This window comes from Aptenodytes patagonicus, chromosome 5 (genome assembly GCF_965638725.1).
Source record: "Aptenodytes patagonicus chromosome 5, bAptPat1.pri.cur, whole genome shotgun sequence".
In the NCBI taxonomy this organism is placed as follows: Eukaryota; Metazoa; Chordata; class Aves; order Sphenisciformes; family Spheniscidae; genus Aptenodytes; species Aptenodytes patagonicus.
The window spans coordinates 28,944,093-28,962,701 of NC_134953.1; positions in this window are offsets into that span (position 1 = coordinate 28,944,093).

Sequence of the window (18,609 nt, forward strand, 5' to 3'; positions counted from 1 at the left end):
TAGTTTAAAAAGAGAGTAAGCCAGGGTGTTATCATGGATTGACTGTCACAGTCACCTTCCCTGAGAAACGTTTGTTCAATATTTGGCTGCTTTTCATTCTTTGTCTGACTTCAGTCTCACAAAACCAAAACACAGAGTTGAGGGACATTGTTTGGGACTTGGACAAGAAAAATAAATGCAAGAGTGTTTTCTGATCTGCTCCAGTTAGAAATGAAATGGATTGTTCTCTAGTTTTTTATTAGTATGTCTGGACAATTTTGACTTTTTGGGAAAATACCAAGCCCGAAGTATTCAAAATGTTCCCAAGATACAACCGCGTAATTGAAGTTGAGTTGTCCTATATACTGTTCTCTTAGAGGAGCTGGACTTTTCTGGCTGATTTGTCTTTTCTTCTTTACCGTCACCACTAAGTGGTAAAGGATGCATCTGAAATGTATGTAGCAGATCCCAAAAAGAATGTCAATTTAAATATTGTGAGTAGGGAGGGTTTAAAGGCAAAAATATCCAAGTCTCTGGGAAAACGTCACCAGTACATTTGTGACAGGTATCTAGAGTTCTCAGAAAAGGTAGATACATTTTGTGTGCAAATATCACTGAATGCAAACACTGTTGGTGTGGATGCGGCAACACAAAGAATAAATAACACCCCCAGGACAGACTCAAGAGAAGGAACATTCATAGAAGCCTGCCTTTCTTTTCTTAAGGATCTCTGTTTATATTTTTGAAGGTAAAACCATTGTGGCTTCATTGCACAATATGTCCAAGGAAGGCAGAGATTTTTTAGGTTAGAAAATGTATTTTGTTTACCTTTGTATTCTCAGGGTGAGGATTACCCTCGATCTCAGTTTGTTGCACTTCTGCTATACAGGCTGGTCTCTTATGACTTACTGGGGAATATGTTTTTTGAAATAAAAAGCTTTTTCTTTAAACAAACTGCGACATGACTTTCATCCAGCTGACAAAACAAAACAGTGAACATTTTCAGTAGTATGTAGGAGTGGGTTTGGGGGCTTCTGTTTACATGCAAGAATTACTTGAAGCAATGAATCAAATTGCTGGCATCTAGTTTTGTCAGGACCCTACAATCTCTTTTTCTTTGTATAATAATATTTACTCTCAAAGCACCCCCAACTACAGCCTCAAAATGTCAGTGCAATAGATAAATTTCCCGTACAAGTTACAACAGATACTTCCTTTTTTCCCATACTATAAGGCTGTGGTTTCTGCTTCAGATTCCTTTCCTTAGTTCTCCTCCTACACTCATTTTTCTCCAGTGCAGCTTCCATAAAGTTATTTTTCATATCTATCAGCGTGAACAAATGCACACTTGGAGATAGAAATATTATTAAACAGTTTTTGCAAATCTCAAACCTAGCTTGTTTATTATATTTAAATAAGAACAGATTTTTCCAAATTTGCAACCATGTCTTGGTAATAACTCACGGCACATTAATAAAATATGTTTTGTTGCTTGCAGTCACTATATGCTTTCCAGAGGTTGTTCCAGTAACAAAAGCACCTCCAGATATGTTCTTTAAGTGAAGTAAAGAAAAACAAAGATCAGCCCAGCAGACAGATTTCAGTGGCACTCCTCAGTCTGTATGGCTTTGAATCCTGATCGTCGTTGATTCCCCTAGTCCAACTGAGGAAATGCACTCTGTGCCTTTGTGAAGATTTGTTGAGAAGAGGTCAATGCAGTAGCCACAGAGCTCAGGTTTTGTGGAGCCAAGGTGATGACCTACCCAAAGCCTTCCTCTGCTTGACCCTTGCACTCATCACCCTGCGGTCCCCAGCAGAAGATGCCGCTGTTTGTGGAGGAACAAGTCCATGGTGTTACTCAGCACCTTTCTCTCCTTGTGCTGGGGACAAGGACGTGGGTCACCAAGGACATGGGACCTAGGACAGTTTGGTGGCCCACCTCTCAAGTTACCAGGTCCTTGTGCCATAACTCTGCTGTGTGGTACATGACATGGGTAACGTGTACTGGATTTGGTGGTGTTAGTGCTGCAGTCAGTGACCTACATCCCATTGACTTCTTTTGGATAGGACTTTCATTTGAAAAGAAGAATAATTAATCCAATTTTCTGATTACTGAAAAAAAAGATGATTAAACTTAAATGCTAATAAAAGTTTACGTAAACAAATGTCATGTTGAGTCCAGGCAAGCTAAGCAAAGTCACTGTGTTGCAACCAAGAAAATATATTCAATTTTATAAATGGTAGAGCCTGTATTGTTGTTATTATTATTATTGTTATCACTGAAGGAAAGAGGGAACAAAAAGAAGAAAAGATCCTATTATATTTCTTAATGTTCTAATGAGTCCTGAGTCACAGTTTTTTTCTTCTCAGGTTAAAGCATTAATAAGAGGGTAATTTTCTAGTTGGCTGTGTGTCAGGAATATAATCTTTATGCTACTTTTTAGAACAATTAACACTTACAAGACTGTGATTATGTTATGTGTTAATCTACAGTAACTATCACAGGAATTTCCAGAGACAATATCCTCAAAACCTCACTGTTCTACTTAACTAACTTAGAATGATACAGCCAAGAAATCATCTACTCAAAACTCAGGCCATTTTGGATATAGTCCCTGTCCTGAACAGTAGAAAACCTCAAGTACTCTATGTGCAGATATTTGCTATTTTGTGGTGATTTAAATAAACAATTTCTCAGTAATAAGGACTGAGTCTATAGCACTGTCAGACATTAAGCAGAATGAGATCAGACATTGAAAGTATTTTTCATTGGAAAAGAGATCTTAATTCAGATTTCAGATCTGAATTTTCCTTTTTTTTTTTTTAATTATATCAAACAGTCGCTTATTGCTCAAGTAATACCATGAAAATCAGTGGAATTTGTCCTATACTCAACAGGAATACAAACTCCTGTTTCAGTGCTTATTTTCAGATGTAAAATGCCAGTTCTGCAAAGAGAGTAGATCCACAGAAGACCATTTCGAAGTGGGTCTTGATAAACAGTTCAACCATGAATCAGGGCAAAGAGACGAGAGATTTCAGAATGATGTGTTGAAATGTCATGTCTTCCAGTCTTTTTTTTAATATTTGTACTCTTCCTTTAAGTTTTAAATCAAACTTTGAAAATTTTAACCAAACATCTGACTTTATTCCTTTTATTCTTCATTTAAGTCAAGGTTTAGAAATGTATATGGTATGTTATATAGAAACATATATGGAAATGTATATGGTGAGATGATATGTGCCAGTACAAAACCAAAAGTAAGTATAATGTAATTGATTATGGAAAATAGTGTCAGAAGGGGAGGGGAACTTGCAACAAAAGGTTGGGATAAATAAAGAAGAGTGGGAGGAAAAAAGAAGAGAAGGGCAAGAGCACAATGAGCTGTATTATTTTCTTAAGATATGGGAACATCCCCAGGCCTTGATCTCTACATGACATAAATCTGTGGATGTACATTGATATCAGCTCAGCAATGTCAACATAGATGACTAAGTATTCCTGTCTCAGACTGTCAGCAAGTCACTCACCAGCTCCGCTATCCTTCAGGAAATTGCCTTAAGGGACTGGGAATGGGACTGTGACAGCAGCAAGGAGTGATAAAAGTTAAGGTTTGAGGTTTAATGGATTTAAGCTCCCTGGCCAGTGCTGAGGAAGCACTTTGCAGGCCTCATTTTGGTACTCTGGAGTGTTGGAAAGTCATTTTAAGAGTCTGAGGAAAATCTAGCCTATCATTTCAGGATGACATGCTACAGTCACCTTTGCAGCCTGGAGAAAATTACCTCGTTGAGAGCCTCAACCACAACACAGGGAGTTTTTCTTTAGTGACATCAGCTGATGTTGGCAAATATCCTGTTCATGCTGAGAGAGGTGAAGAGCTTGCATAGTTTGGAGTGAGACAAAATACAAAGAATTGACCAGCTACAGGCTCTGGACCTGTCCCGGGCTGTGCAGCGGACCCTGAGCAGCAGTAAAGTCATTTGATTTGTTTATTTGTTCCATTTTCTTTATCAATGGTGTCCAATGCAACATGATTCTTCACTATGAGGGTGGTGAGGCATTGGAACAGGTTGCCCAGAGAAGTTGTGAATGGCCCATCCCTGGAGGTGTTCAAGGCCAGGTTGGATGGGGCTTTGAGCAACCTGGTCTAGTGGAAGGTATTCCCCCTGCATTGCAGGGGGGTTGTAACTAGACAATCTTTAAGGTCCCTTCCAACCCAAAGCATTCTATGATTCCATGTTGGCAACAGGAATTGTGACAGTGTCTTCCTGTACATTTCACTTCACCTGTACAACTAGTACTCAACTACTATTTTACAAAATTTGTACCTGTTTCATTCTAAACTATCAGGATCAGCCTCATTCTGCTTCCTTAAACTTAGCAGAAGTAAAGTGAAAAAGTTCTTGGAATAATGAGCCAAAATAATATCATGTTTTATAAAGTTCCAGTCCTGCTATCTACAAAGTGATAGCATTATGAACTGGGCAAGTGCTGGCTTTCTAATAGAAACCGTAATAAATATGTTAAATGAAAACATGTGGTGATAATTGGTTCAAGGCCTGCTCTATTTTCTTGTGTTGGCAGTTCCTCCTCCTTTAGCTCAGCATAGATTTGGTATTTCCTAAAAGTCTCAGGTGTTAGAACAAAAATTGCATTTTTATTTATATAGTGTTTGTCATGGTAAAAGCATAGAAAGGCACTGTTTTAAGGTCAAAAGTATAAGCAGAATCTCTTGTGAAAATAGATGAATGCAAATACTTGACTTTTGAGGAACACTACCGGTAGGGTAACCAACTCACCTGCAGCAATAATGAGGCCAATCCATGGATTTGTGTTCACTGTGTAGGCTTCCAGCATTTGCCTTGACCCTAGAAGAGGGCTGGAGGTCAGCCAGCCACTTGAGAGCAACACACACCAAACACTCGAAGAAGCCAGCTCACGAAGAACAACACTGCACACACCATGCCACTGATGAAAGATTTTATTACAAGTCACCTGGTAATGAACTTCTTTTAGATAATAATAATAATTTTCTTTAGAGGTCCATCGGCTAAACTTATTTAGTGTGTAAGAGTCTCAACTTCCTTTTAAAAATAAGTTCATTTCTGGCCCACATGGCTGGGAAGGCAAACGAAACTGAAATAGGAAACCCGTGGATAATGGGGAAATGCAAGCTTCAGAAAAAGCCCAAATGTTTTACTTTAATTATCTCACATTTCATGAGATTGGACTCACATTTTTCAATACATGGGATTAGCAGCAGTTCACATGCAATATATAATATTTTTTCTTTTAATTAAACTTGAATTAACTGAAAGTATAGGATTTCTTATGTGACCAAATGTTTTTTAGAGATTTTCTGTTTTCTTGCAGCTACACCATGGTCCAAAAGTGGAGATCTCCAACCTTACCCAGGAGTACTCAGTAAAACTGACATCTATCGGAGGTCTAAAGCAGTACCTTTACAGAATGAAATGTCCTACTTATGCTTTGGCTGAAACACACCTTTCATAAAAGTTAAGATGCTTTCCTGGATTTTCACACACAAACCCAGAGGTGGTGTATGATAATAGAGACTGCTAGGAGCTGAGGATTAGTCAGAGACATTAGCCTTGTACTTGATAATGTCAATAAAATCCAGTATTTTGGATGGATGAATAGAATCAATCTAGTATCAGCAGTCCCAAGTCAACTTTCAAAGACATTTTTTACTTTAGACCTGTGTGCAGTCCACTTAGAAGCAGGAAAACAATTCACATTTGCTTCATCTAGTTAAAATTTTAGTTGGATTTTCTTCCACAAGCAATGGATTAAACTGGATTTCCTATCACTTAACATGGAGATATCGTACGATAAATTGCCCTTGAAAATAAAAGTGCAAGTCTCTTATTAATGGTAACACTACCCAAAAAAATGAACAGATGCAGAACTTGACTCTTTCTCAGGTGAAAAGGCACAGCATTCAGTAGACGAAAAACAGGATTATTAAAGGACAAAGTTGAATCGATAAATATCAAGATGCAGAACATGCACAGTGTGGTGGAAGTGCTATCCTTTTTCCCTCTCAGAAGACGCAGAAGTTGGCACGGTGCTTTCAGCTAGGTTGCACACAGAGGTGATTTGCAGACCTATTGCCATTGCAGTTTGACATCTGAAAAATACTTGTCTGGCATAATAATTGTGTATAACTCCTCCCACTAATGACTAGTACATTGAGGGTGAGAGGCATAATTATAATGATGAAAATGATACTTGGAAATGGTATCAAACAGTACTCAATCACAATTAAGTTAAAAACATGATGGGTCTCAAATAAACTGCGGAGAATTCAGAGTTAAATAGAAACAAGATCAAATCTAAATGAGGCAATACTGACATGGAAAAAGGTGCTTCCTTATAAATGGAAAATTTAAACCTGGCTATAATGCTTATAAAGACAGAAACAGTGACAAATTTCTCCAAATGGTGAGATTTCAATAGAAAATTATCCCTTGGCTTCAAAGTTTTCCCTGTTCTAAAGACAGTTTCATAAACAAATGGTCCCTTTTTAGTTTTAGTACAATAGTTTGTATAGCAGTTAGTTATAGTAGCTAGTTAGTATAACAGTTTGAAGCCAAAAAAAGAACTTCTAACAAACAGACTGAGAAATGTAGTTTAAATTTAGTAGATGAAGTGCCAGAAATAAGCAGAGAGGAACTGATGGAAAACGAACTTCCAGTGTGACTGAAATAAATATTGGCTTCAAATACTTTTAACCAGCAAGCTGACAAATTCAGCAAGAGTTGGAAAACATTTGGATGCTCATTCTCTCAAACAGATTTTTTTGATACTTTAAGAAAGGAAAGGGGGAATGTAGTGGCTGAAAAGATAGCTCCGTATTTAGGGCTGCAGTATGAGGTTTAGTAGAGAAGAGGAACCATTATAATGAACTTGCCATTAAAATTATGCTGCTCGTATTGCCATTAAATGGAGGAGATACTAGATATGTTGGTATACCATGTTCTGTTATCCAGAAGTTTACAATGGGAATTGCTTTTACAAGAGAAGAGCTTCTACACAAAAGGGATTCAGTTCAATAATTTTTAGTCTACCATTTAAAAAAGGGGGAGAGGAAGCTTTACTTAGCCTCATTTTTCAGCCCTAAGGTGCTGAGATCTTCAGCTGTGGTATATCCATGTCAGCTGAGCTATACTGCAAGATCAGAAAATGGCGGGGGGCGGGGGCTTTATTTGCCATGACTATATGCACCACCCAAATGGCCAGGGTGCCAAGCCCAAGCTGGCATGGGCATGCTGCTGAGGTGCACAAGCTCCAGCAAGAAATGTATTAAAATTTTCCACTAACATCAGACCAGAGAAAAGGACAGATATTTTTTATTCCCTCGTCTATATTGGCTAACTCAGAATATTTTGGATCTTCAAAAAGCCTTTGGTCACAGATACTCATGGCTGATAGTTTCCTCTGTTAAGACATTTTATATTTGGGTGATGACATTGCCATAAAATACTTTTTTGACTACTGGAAGTGCTCTGATCTCCATGCTGGCTGTATAATCTATCCCACACACTGGGATGAGGTATGGATAGACTGTGGGAAGTGGAAGGAGGCCATGTGGAGTCTGGCCCTCCCCAGGGCATCACTTGTGCTCTGGGCTACAGGACCAACCACCAGCCCTGTGGAGGGAAAGTCCCAGGAAAGGCCATAATACATCTGTCCAGTTACTGCCTGTTTCTATCTCCTTATCATCCAGCCAATGTTTGACCAGGCGGAGCTGCCTGCCGTGGGCCATGTTCAGGAGAAAGGTTGAAGTGCTCCACACTTGCCAGCAGAAAGCTCTTTTTACTCTCTGTTGGATCTGTTTGCAGCCTAGGTCTACTCCACCCATGGGAAACATAGTTTTGCTTGGCACCTCTTGGAGGTCCTCCTCAGCACCTACATGTCTTTGAAAATCTTAGTCAAAGACTCGGAGTAAAAAAAAATAATTTAAATAACGGTCCTTGGGTTTCTCAATCACAAATATCTGTGGCTTCCTTCTGATGAGCCAGCCTGGGCCAGGGGTTTCTTAACCTCTTCTCACTCCATACAACATCCCTACAAATCTGAAGGGCTTAGACTGCCAAATGATACAGACCATTGCTGGCACTGAACAATCCCAACCTACATGCAAGGTAATGGGTATCCAATGCACACAAATCTCATTCTCATAAAGACATTATATTCCTGTTGACTTAAATGATGCTGGGCTAACTCCTGTCAAGGTGCTGAGGCGTAAGTAACACTCGATCCACTCGCGCTATGTAAAAGTCTTCTGCAAAGAAACCAGAGGCTGGGGCTGGCCACCAGGCATCTTCAGGGAAAAGTTAACACATCAGGCTTTCTACTGCAATGGGTATGGCATACAGCCTGTTGTCAGCCAAGGTATCCCACTGCCTGTTTTTGATTTCCACACTCCTAACAGAGGTGACCCAGAAGGGTGCTACGACTCAGGCTCAAGTGCTGAACCGAAAAGGATCCACTTGCAGAGCCAGCAATCCCAGAAGGAAGCACTCTGAGCCTGTAAATGCTATTCCTCATGGTTCCCTAAGCACAGAGGCAAGCAGCACACATGCATTTGGCAGCCACCCTCCGGTTTAGGGAGGACTTTTGTAAGGGAGGTGAGGTCAATTTTTAGCAGATGGTTTTATTTATTTACATCTCAGTGGCCCTTTCTCAGCTTTATTTGTATTTATTGCAGGGGTTCTGTTTGTGGTTCAGGGATTGCACCGGAGGTGTGGTGGTGCATTATAAGCAGTGCTGACTGTTCTGCTTGTTGAACAAATGACAACTGGCAGCCTTTGCAGTGTTTCCATTTCGTAAGCACTTATGCTGTGTCTCTCTGTGATGAAACACATGTCAGCTCCCAGCAGCGTAGGACCACCTGGAGCACATTAGCATCAGAGTGATTTAACAACCTGATCAGAACTTTTTCAAATGGCAAGTGGCATGTGGAGGAAGCAGGACAGGGAAACCTCACCCAGCCTTTCCAAGCAAGCACAATTCCAAGCATTTCCCTGATTTTCAGCACTCTATAACTTCCAGGTTCACTAAGTAGCTGTGTGGAGTACCATATATCAGAGGGTCTAAAAACTGCCAGGAACTGCAATATTGCTGCCAGAAAAACAATTGTACCTGTTAAATACTCTGAGAGCTGAGCCAAAGAGGGGATCAGCCTCTCACTGGTAGGTGCGAGGACTGGGTTATCCAAAGGAGTCAAGGATCTTGTTCTTCTAAAAGGAAGACATTTCCTTCCAAAACTTGCAATGATCATTATACAACTGCCCACCAAGGACAATATAGCTATATGATACCCAAACCCATACTGAAACAGCACTGTGACTAAAGTCTCAGAAGTTAGGAAATGCCAGCATCAGCCCAAGTGTGTGTTTGTGTGTACAAGTGTGTGTGTGTGTGTGTGTGTTTGTGTGTACGTGTGTGTGTGTGTGTGTAGAGGCTGTGGGACACCCTAAGCAGGGGCTGCCTCTACCACTCTGTGTTAGCACAACAAGCACTGTGGGGCCTTACACCTTCCCTAGCATTCCTGGCTATGAATAATGGCAATACACAATAGAGAAAGCAATCTGAATCATTACAAGGATATCCAGAAAGGATGGAAAAGATTGCATAGGAATTAATACAGCATTTTAAAGACCCTAGAGTACTTTAGCAATAGCAGCCCAAAGATCTCTTGTTCTTTCCTTAAAGACTTGAAATAAATTTTGTAGTTTTGGAAAATGACTTTTTGTATAGCTGGACTGGAAAATACTCAGCACAAATAGTATTTTTTGCTTTCTTTTATTTTTCATGTAAAGGAAAAGCATGCTATTTTTCACTAGGGAGGCGGATGATAAGTACAAAGAGATCAAAACTTCTTTTAGCATTACAATATTATGACTGATAATAATCTTTTCTTTCTTATACGATAGCTTCCTCATGGCAATTAAAAAGAGCCCTAGAGCAACAAACTTTTCTTTCACTAGTTTTCTTTCATGAGAAGCTGGAAGGGACTACTCGGGTCATCAAGTCCCATCCCATTTTAAGCAAGGTAGCCATATAGATGGATGTTTAATTCAGAAAGGTCCCTTAAACCCCATCTGAGGTGACTTACACCCCCCAGACTACACCACCTATTCCAGCGACACATTCAGGACCTCAACTCAAAAGTACCCCAGAAACAGAGAAGGAACGATGTGGGAAATTCCCAGTTACTCTAGTTCCCTGCAAGAGCAACAGCATTGTTGTTGGATAAAACTCCCAAACATGTATGTAAATTTCCATATATTTTAAATAAGTTCCTGAGCTTTTCTGTCTTCATTTATTTTTTTCCCTGGATAAGCAATTTGTGATATTCCAGTCTTTTCTCATTTATGCATCTGGAAATGCCTTGTTTATAAAACGCCAAGATCCCAAGGCCACATAAAATTTTGATAAGACATGTTCTCCTGGGGTTGAGAAGATTCAACATTTCACCTGAAAGTGCCTCTTCTATTAAAACTAGGCCACTTCAGTGTATCGACTCACATGGCCGAGACAGCAACCCATGCTTTCTGTTTGGATTTGCTGGCTGGTAAGAACAAGTTCTGCTGTGAGAAATGTCCCTCCAGCAGCAGCCAAGCACCTTCCCACTCACCAGACAGCTCCCAGCAGATGTGTTGGATGCACATCTGTTTGCTCAGGACCTGCTGGTCTGTGACCTTCCCCAAGCACATGGTGGGACCACCACCGGGGAAACACCTCCCACAGCTGGGACTTTCTGCTCGTGCAAAGTGCCAGGTCCCCACAGACTGACGGAGCGGGCTTCATGCTATCCCACCCTCGCACATCGGTAGAGAAGAAAGTAAGTCTCTTTTCACCAAAAGAAATAGCTGGAGGAGGCCCAGGTCAGAGCTTTGGAGAGCTTCCCAGGAGCTTCTGTTGTTCAGTCCACGGATGACTTTGGCACTGCCCCACCTTCTCCTGCTGTCCCTGTGCAGCCACCCCGCATACCCCGTGGTGCACATCTGGGGTTTATCTCCAGGGCGGATGTCCATGCTGATGAGAAGCAATGCAGCGGCACCATCTCTTACCCAACATGGGACTTGTTCATATATAATACCCAGGCTGACAATCATGGAAGAGTACTGTAGCTCATGCTTCTAGTCCTGGGAAACCTGCTCTCTGGTTCTGCCTGCTGGATTTTACAGACCTGTGCTCAGAAGGGGCAGAGGAGGATTTTATTCCTTTCAGTGGATTGCCAGTAGAATTATTTCCTAAGCCATAATTACAGGGCCAAGAAGATGCATCTCCACAAAGCACATCCCAACGTGCATAAATGTATCAGAGGGCAGAAACAGACTGCAGATCCCGGCACTTCACTACTGCTTGTGTCTGTAGGGGTGGCATACAGGGGAATCTTCTTTTTCCTTGTTTTACTGTGACCGTAGTATATTTTTTCATTTTTTGGTGCCAAGTCTGCAGTGTTATTTTGTGTAGCCTTTATTTTCAGTGTGGAACTTCAAGTGGTTGCAGTTGAAATACTGTCTTGTGATTTTGATTGAATTTTTGTTTAATCCTTAGCCAGAAAGAAATCGTTTGAAGTAACAGAACTATGCTTCTCTGCAGGTTGATATGGACACACAATAATCGGAGACAGATAGCAGGCAAATGTACCACAGCAGAAATCACAGATTTGCTGTTAGATCCCTGACAGCTCCAGATAGATACACTGCTTTAGTTTTGCTTGCTTCCCCCTTGCTCCAGAGACAGGAGTAACAATGTGAGGACCTTGCTCCATTAAGTCCCCACTAATACTGGCCTCAGACCAAGTAACACAATCCTTACTACAGGGGCTGCCAACCATCCGAGCTGGAGTTTTGTCTGCACAGAGCCCTGCTCCAAAGCATTTCCACAACTCACTGCTGTGGGAAACCTTCCTACTACTCTCCCCCTCCCCAGAAGAGCTCCAGGCTGGGACTGCCAGAGCAAAAACCAGCTCACATTTAAGTTAGGGAGGGGATGGTTGATGCAGAGCCCCTCAGCTCCACTCAGCCCTCACTGTCCCCAGGTCCCACTTCTCTCCCCGCTGGCGGGGGTGGTGGGTGGCAAGTGTTTAACTGGAGCAGCATGTGCAAACGGAGGGGAAAAAATCAGCTCAAGGTGCATAAGTCTCAGCTGTGGCTGCACAGCAGCAGCTAATGTCGTTATGATCCAAGATGGGATTGACCAGTGGCGTGCTCTGTATCTGCCGCCTCCCATAAGAGTGCCTTGAAACCCAACCGCCCGTTACACAAGTGCCATAAAGCCTGCAAATACAAAAGCACGACAAATAGCTGGCACTTTGAGGAAATGACGCCAGCCAAATGGATTTTCCCTTCACTGAAAAAAAACATGCAGAAAAGGGACTGTTTGGATTAGAGGAGCAGCCTGAAAGTAATGCTTCTTCTCTCATTTCCATCCTTCGCTGAGGAGTGTGGTGCCCATCGCATGGGAGGATGCAAGGTGGTTTTTCACTTTCCTTGGACTGCCTTACACACTTCATGAAGGCAAAGGGTTCCTACATGCAAACCAGATCACTGCAATGCAGAGGGGAGTGCAGGGCTGCAGCTCCACCGTGCAGGGGTGGGATTCACCTAATTTTCATGCTGGAAAAACCTGAAAACAATTCTTTTCCCAAATATATTCAATAACTCATAAAATCAAGTTAGTAGATGCTGGAAATAAATGTTGCTGCCCCTTACAGTCATATTCAAACTGGCTTTAAGCATGTGAAATGACTTTTAAACTGCAATGAACATAACTGCATGTACATTTTAGGCATCTGAGTTTCCTATTGTGACTCACTCAGAGATGCTTTTCTTGGGTAATAATCTCTGGGCTTGTATCTCAATGTATACGTTTTCCATATCCTAAACATGGAATAACTTTGAAAGATTGTAATTCAGGGAAAAAATATTTATACTTTAATATTCTTCCTGATGTGTTACAGAGTGCAGAAAAATACTTTGACATCAAAACGTGCTGTGAGGTAGCAGCTCCAGGTCCCTGTCCAGGCATCCAGCTTGGCTCGCTTGCAGCTGTGCTGGCACTGTCAGGAGTGTTCACATTCACCTTTGGGCTCAGTAATTTTGGGTTTGTGTTTAAAGAAAATTTACGCTTTATTTAGGGGATATTCATTGTAGCGAAGATTTCTTCATGTGGCATCTTGAAGAAAGGCACGGTGCAAGTATTTTCATCAGCCTAACCTGCAAACCTGAGCCCATGTTATTTGTGTTACATCTGCTCATTAAAGCTGGGCTAGTGCGAAAATGCTTTGAGGATAACCAGGAACCAGCTCAGCTTATTCTGGGGACTTGTGTGAGCTGCAGAGCAGAAAATCTGCAGCATGTGTCTAGAAATCAGTCGCTCTGGGGGAAAGTAGGACAAACGTGTTAGGAAAACCAGGCCTGAATGGGGCTAAATAAAAATGTGGTATTTCTTCATGGTAAGACTGACAATATGTTATAAAATTCTCTAGTAAATTAAGAGTTTTTTCTTCTTAAGCACATGGTTGATATCATAATACCATGTCAATTGGAAAGCCTCCTAAAAGACTGCATAATGTAATGCTGAAAGCTCCTGTATCTACGTTAATATTGCAAAGTACTTATGTTAATGTTGCAAAGATGTCACAGAGAAAACTTCAGATGCTGCACTGGTAACTGATGCTGTTAATCACAGCACTAACTATGCTATCTAAAAGCCTGGAACTCAGCATTTGTTGTGGAAATGGAAACTGTTTCAGAGTTTTGTGTAATTTATAGATTTCTGGTCTTCTGAACTATTAATACAGAAATTTCCCCCTTTTTTGCCATAGCCCCATGAGATAGCAGACACCTATTTTTGAAATGCAGTGAGGATCTACCTTAACTGTTTATCAGGTAAAAGAGGAGAGGGCATGGCTATAGGGGAGAAGCATGCAAAATTACAATTCCTGAACAATGTGCATGTTTCCAAGTATAGAAAATGATTAAAAAACCCAATATTTTCTTGGTTCGTGGCTTTAGAGACAACCAGTTTCTGGCTACCTTCACAAAGCTTTGTGAAAAGCTCCATGTATTAAAAATCTCAGGATATTGTTCAAGCTACTTATCCTAATCAGTTACATTCCTCATATTCCCCTTTGCCTTGTCCTTTTAAAGCAACCAGCCAAGCAAATACCAGGCTGGTTCCTTGCAGCAGAGGAATTTATCCCCATGCCTGTACGCAAGCCCTGCCAACTTCTCTAAGATAGTCCTTCACTCTTACCACAGGAGCTACGTGTGGTCTCCTGCCCATCCACAGGCTGGGTTTCCTAAGTAGCCTTCTATTTTTCTTCCAGTGTCAGGTCACCTCATGAGACAAGGAACTTTTGGTGATCTTTTCCTCTCAGGGGGAATATTAGTTTAGGCGTAATGCCAAGCCAACGTGGCCGATTTGCCTCCTGATGTTTGCCAGGCTCAAGGGCAGGCAAGGTGAGCCCAGGTCTGTCCTGTTAGAGGCTTCCTCGAGGTCTGATGGGGGCCTAGGGAGGACCCAGTCATTAAAATCTTCTGAGTCTGAAGGAAGGGCATTAGCTGCAAGATCATCTTCCTTTCCTTTAGGTTTGATGACTACAACCATGAGCTAAGTATTTTATTGTCTGGGGCAAATCCTTGATGCAGCATTCTTGAAAGCAAAGAAAATGTGACCAACGAAGAATATGCAACTCTTCAAAAAAGTGGTTCTAAGAGCAGCACCAGATTTTTAAACACCCATAGCTGAGGGCATTTCAAATTTTAAAGGTTTACAGTCTAAAATTTCTTAGATACCTGCCAAGACAACAGTGAACAGTGAACACTTCTCACTAGTTGGTTCCCTTTACAGTTGGAGGACCAAATCACTCTGGCACAAGCCACAGTTTCTCTAAAATAAATCAACTCACCCCCACCCCCGCTAGGGCTGCGCTTGGAGCCTTTCATCTCTTTCTGTCCCGACTTTTCCAGTTCTCCAGCACTTCAGTTCCTGAACTTCACGGTGTTAAAATTCCCCATTTCCTGGCTCTGCCAGCAGTTAACTTCAGCAAATCCTGCCTCCTGCAGTGCTGGACACCTACGGCTTCTGCCTCCTGAGGTTTTATCATACTCATGCTAGTACACTTACGCTAGTCCAAGTGCTTTGAACCTTCTGGCTTCAGGAGCTCAGGATTTTGATTGCTTGCCGAATTGTTCTGTTTCAAATACCTGCCTTAGTTCATGCTGTGCTGCCTTCAGCCCCCCAGCCTTTAATTACACAGCAACTCATACCTAGTGGGGTGTTCATTAAGTAATATACACTCTGTAGCACATATAGAAGGAAGGAAAACTACTGAAAATCAGCTTAATGTAAGTGTATAAACTTGGTACTTCTCAAATACAGTATTACAAAAGCTCAGCCGCAATCAGAAGGACAGGTCTGCTCTGCAGCACCACCTGCTGAAATGAAATACACTTTGTAATCCAGTTTCAGAAAGGTACACATTAACTGTTGAATCAGGCCAGACATCATGCACACTTGGCTTTGGGTTAGGAACAAATGTTCCAGGATTCACCCTGGGCCATATGACACAGTACCATCAAGGACTGACTCATATGTGCCTGTTTAGAAGGTGTTATTTAAATATGGGGGGGTGTCAGTCTAAGAAACTTTTTTTTCATGTTTTCATAGTACTACTGAAGCAAAAGGTGCTTCAACACCACTCAGTTTGGTAATATCACTGTGAGGCAACACAAAACTTAGCAAATATTGTTTAATGATGCAATAAATACTGACCTGACTGCTTAGTGTGCAACTGTCACAGGATTTTACAGTGGGGATGAATCATTTATATGTCCTTTTCCTGATATATCATGCTACAGGATAACTAAATAATGCACTGAAAAAATAAACTCGTAAAAGTTGGTCTTATGTTTGCCAGTCACAATAAGGAAGTGGGATTTTTATTTGGTACCTTCAAAATCCATATTAGCTGCATTGAGGTTGTACTTAGCAGCATGGATCAGAGTGAATTTGAAGGTGTGGGGCTACCGCAGTCCTGGTAGGCTCATGCAGGAGAGAGAAGGGGGATCGTGATGCCAATGCCACTGCATGAATAGCATCAGCGCCATGCTGTGTGTAAATTGTACTGCTGGGCATGTTTAGGTCCTTTTGCCTAATTCTCCCAGTGCTCTTTGTGTTAGTTATGTCGAGTTATGTGTGAGCTATGTTGAGTTACATTTGAGTTATGTATGCGTTTGTGTCATATAGCATGAGAACTGCTTTTCCCTCCACCACTTGGTGCAGTTCTGGGGAAATCTCTGATAAAAGCTTTTTGTGAGCAGACCTCTCGTAGGCTGTGAGCCAGGGCAGCAGGCTTTGCCCACCTGGCTGCAGTCACCATCAGACATGTCCCTCCTTTTCCCCCGGGTTTGTTTTGCTACCTCCCAGGTGTCCTTCGCTGTGGCTGTGCTGCAGGGCAGCTGGAGCTGGGTCTGGCCATTGCATACCCGCCTAGGCAGCTGCAGCTGAATTTCCAGATATGCCCTGCCCTCTTGTGGTATGCTGCTGGCCTAATCACGCTTCCTTTCTTGCTGGTCCTACACCCCTGGAAAATAAATACCTGGTGAACCCTCAAAGCTGCAGCTGGAGGGGATTGGGTGGCAATGTGCAAACATTGCAGGCAGCCGGGTTTCAGCAATCGCTGTGCTGCACCCCACCTCTCTGCTCTTGCCCCACACTGCTTCCATCAGCTGCATCACACCACACCACCTAAAATCACCAATGTGGTTTCCCACAAACAGAGCCTAAAATAAAAGGCATATTATATTTTTGCCATCTGTTACACACCCTCTGGACCGGAGTCCTCCCCTTGGATGGGTCCTCCCATCTAGAGCCTGCACACAGGGGTGGAGGTTGTCTGAGAAATCTCATGCCAACCCTTTTCTCTTCTTAGTTAGAAATGCACCATTTAGCCTCTCTTTCAGACTCTTAATCCAGTCAAGTAGCTCCTGTTCTTATTTTAGCCCTTCCCCAATAGAATTGTTCTAGTCCCTTTAATATAGTTTGCTCCTTCCCAAGCCTAAATGAAGCACTGGACTCTGTTGTACGAGCTGGGCAGGGGGAGGTGAGTAACCCACATTTCTGCGGATCCCATCCCCATCCCTCCTAACTCTGAGGTTAAACAGTGCAACACACAACAAAAGCCAAGCCTGCAGTGAGCTCAGCTGATACCTTTCCAGTCAAGCCAACATAGTTTCCCCAAGTTATATCATTATTAGGAAATAGCCCCAAGTTGTGCCAGGGGAGGTTTAGATTGGATATTAGGAAAAAATATGTTCACCGAAAGGGTTGCCAAGCATTGGAACAGGCTGCCCAGGGATGTGGTTGAGTCACCATCTCTGGAGGTATTTAAAAGACGTGTAGATGTGGTGCTTAGGGATATGGTTTAGTGGTGGACTTGGCAGTGTTAGGTTTATGGTTGGACTCAATGATCTTAGAGGTCTTTTCCATCCTAAATGAGTCTATGATTCTATGATTCTAAAAAAATCCATTTTTTTCTTTTCATCTGACAGCCGTACATCTCTTTCTGCTTATTTGTCTGTTCGATTTCTTCTATTTTTTGGCTGCCTTGCTTGATTTTTACGTTCTTCAGTGGAATTTTGCCCAATCGATTTGTCTCACAGTTCCAGGATTTCATTTGACTCAGCCGCAGGATTTCTTTCTTATTCCCGCACCTTCTCCATCCCTTCCTATAGCTGCAGCCTTTGCCTCCTCACCCTGCTGTAGGGCCACATTGCCCCAAGTCACCAGCTCTTATCAAAGAACAGCAGTTTTCATTGCTTTCTATGTCTGATTTCGACATACTAGAGGAGGAGTTACCATGTGTAGACCAAATTAACCACCCCAGTAATTGAGGTCACCCGGACAGGACAGCACAAAGGGCAACCCTTGGCTTTTTCCAGGCCTGGAATAGCTTGGCTGGAGATATCCAAGTGTATTTCTGCTTTAATGCCTGTTTAACGGCAGCGTGACTGTTCCCTGAGTGGGGAGTTGGTAATCGCTCTTCTCATAAAAGACCTGAGAAAGCAATAGTCACTTAAATGAAGTCAATTCAGGTCCAGAGTAATATGTATAAATAAATGTACACGCGCTGCGTGTCACCACGAGGGCTGAGCTGGGAAGACAGAAAAGCTGGGAATGATCTATATATTGTGCACTTGTCTGACTTACGGATGTATTAAACAAGTCTATAAACCAAGAAAAATAAACACTGATGTTTTAAACACAAATTTTTTTTTCTACAAAGTCTTTTTTCAATATTTCACTGTGGAAGAAGACCCAGCTTGGCTGGCTAAACTGTGAGCAGCCACTGATGAATGACGTCTTACTACATGTGTGATGCAGACAGCCCCAAATCTTTGTTCTCCGAGAAACTCAACATGTTCAATAATGAGGAAGCACTGATTTTAGCTTCATCAAAAGCTAAAACCCAAGTTATTTGCAAGTTGCCTGTGGCTTAGGCCTCTGTAGCCTAAAATAAATAGTTTTGGAAGCTGCTTCCAGGCTGCCTTTGTTCTTCCACTACGACGCTCCGAGTACCAGCA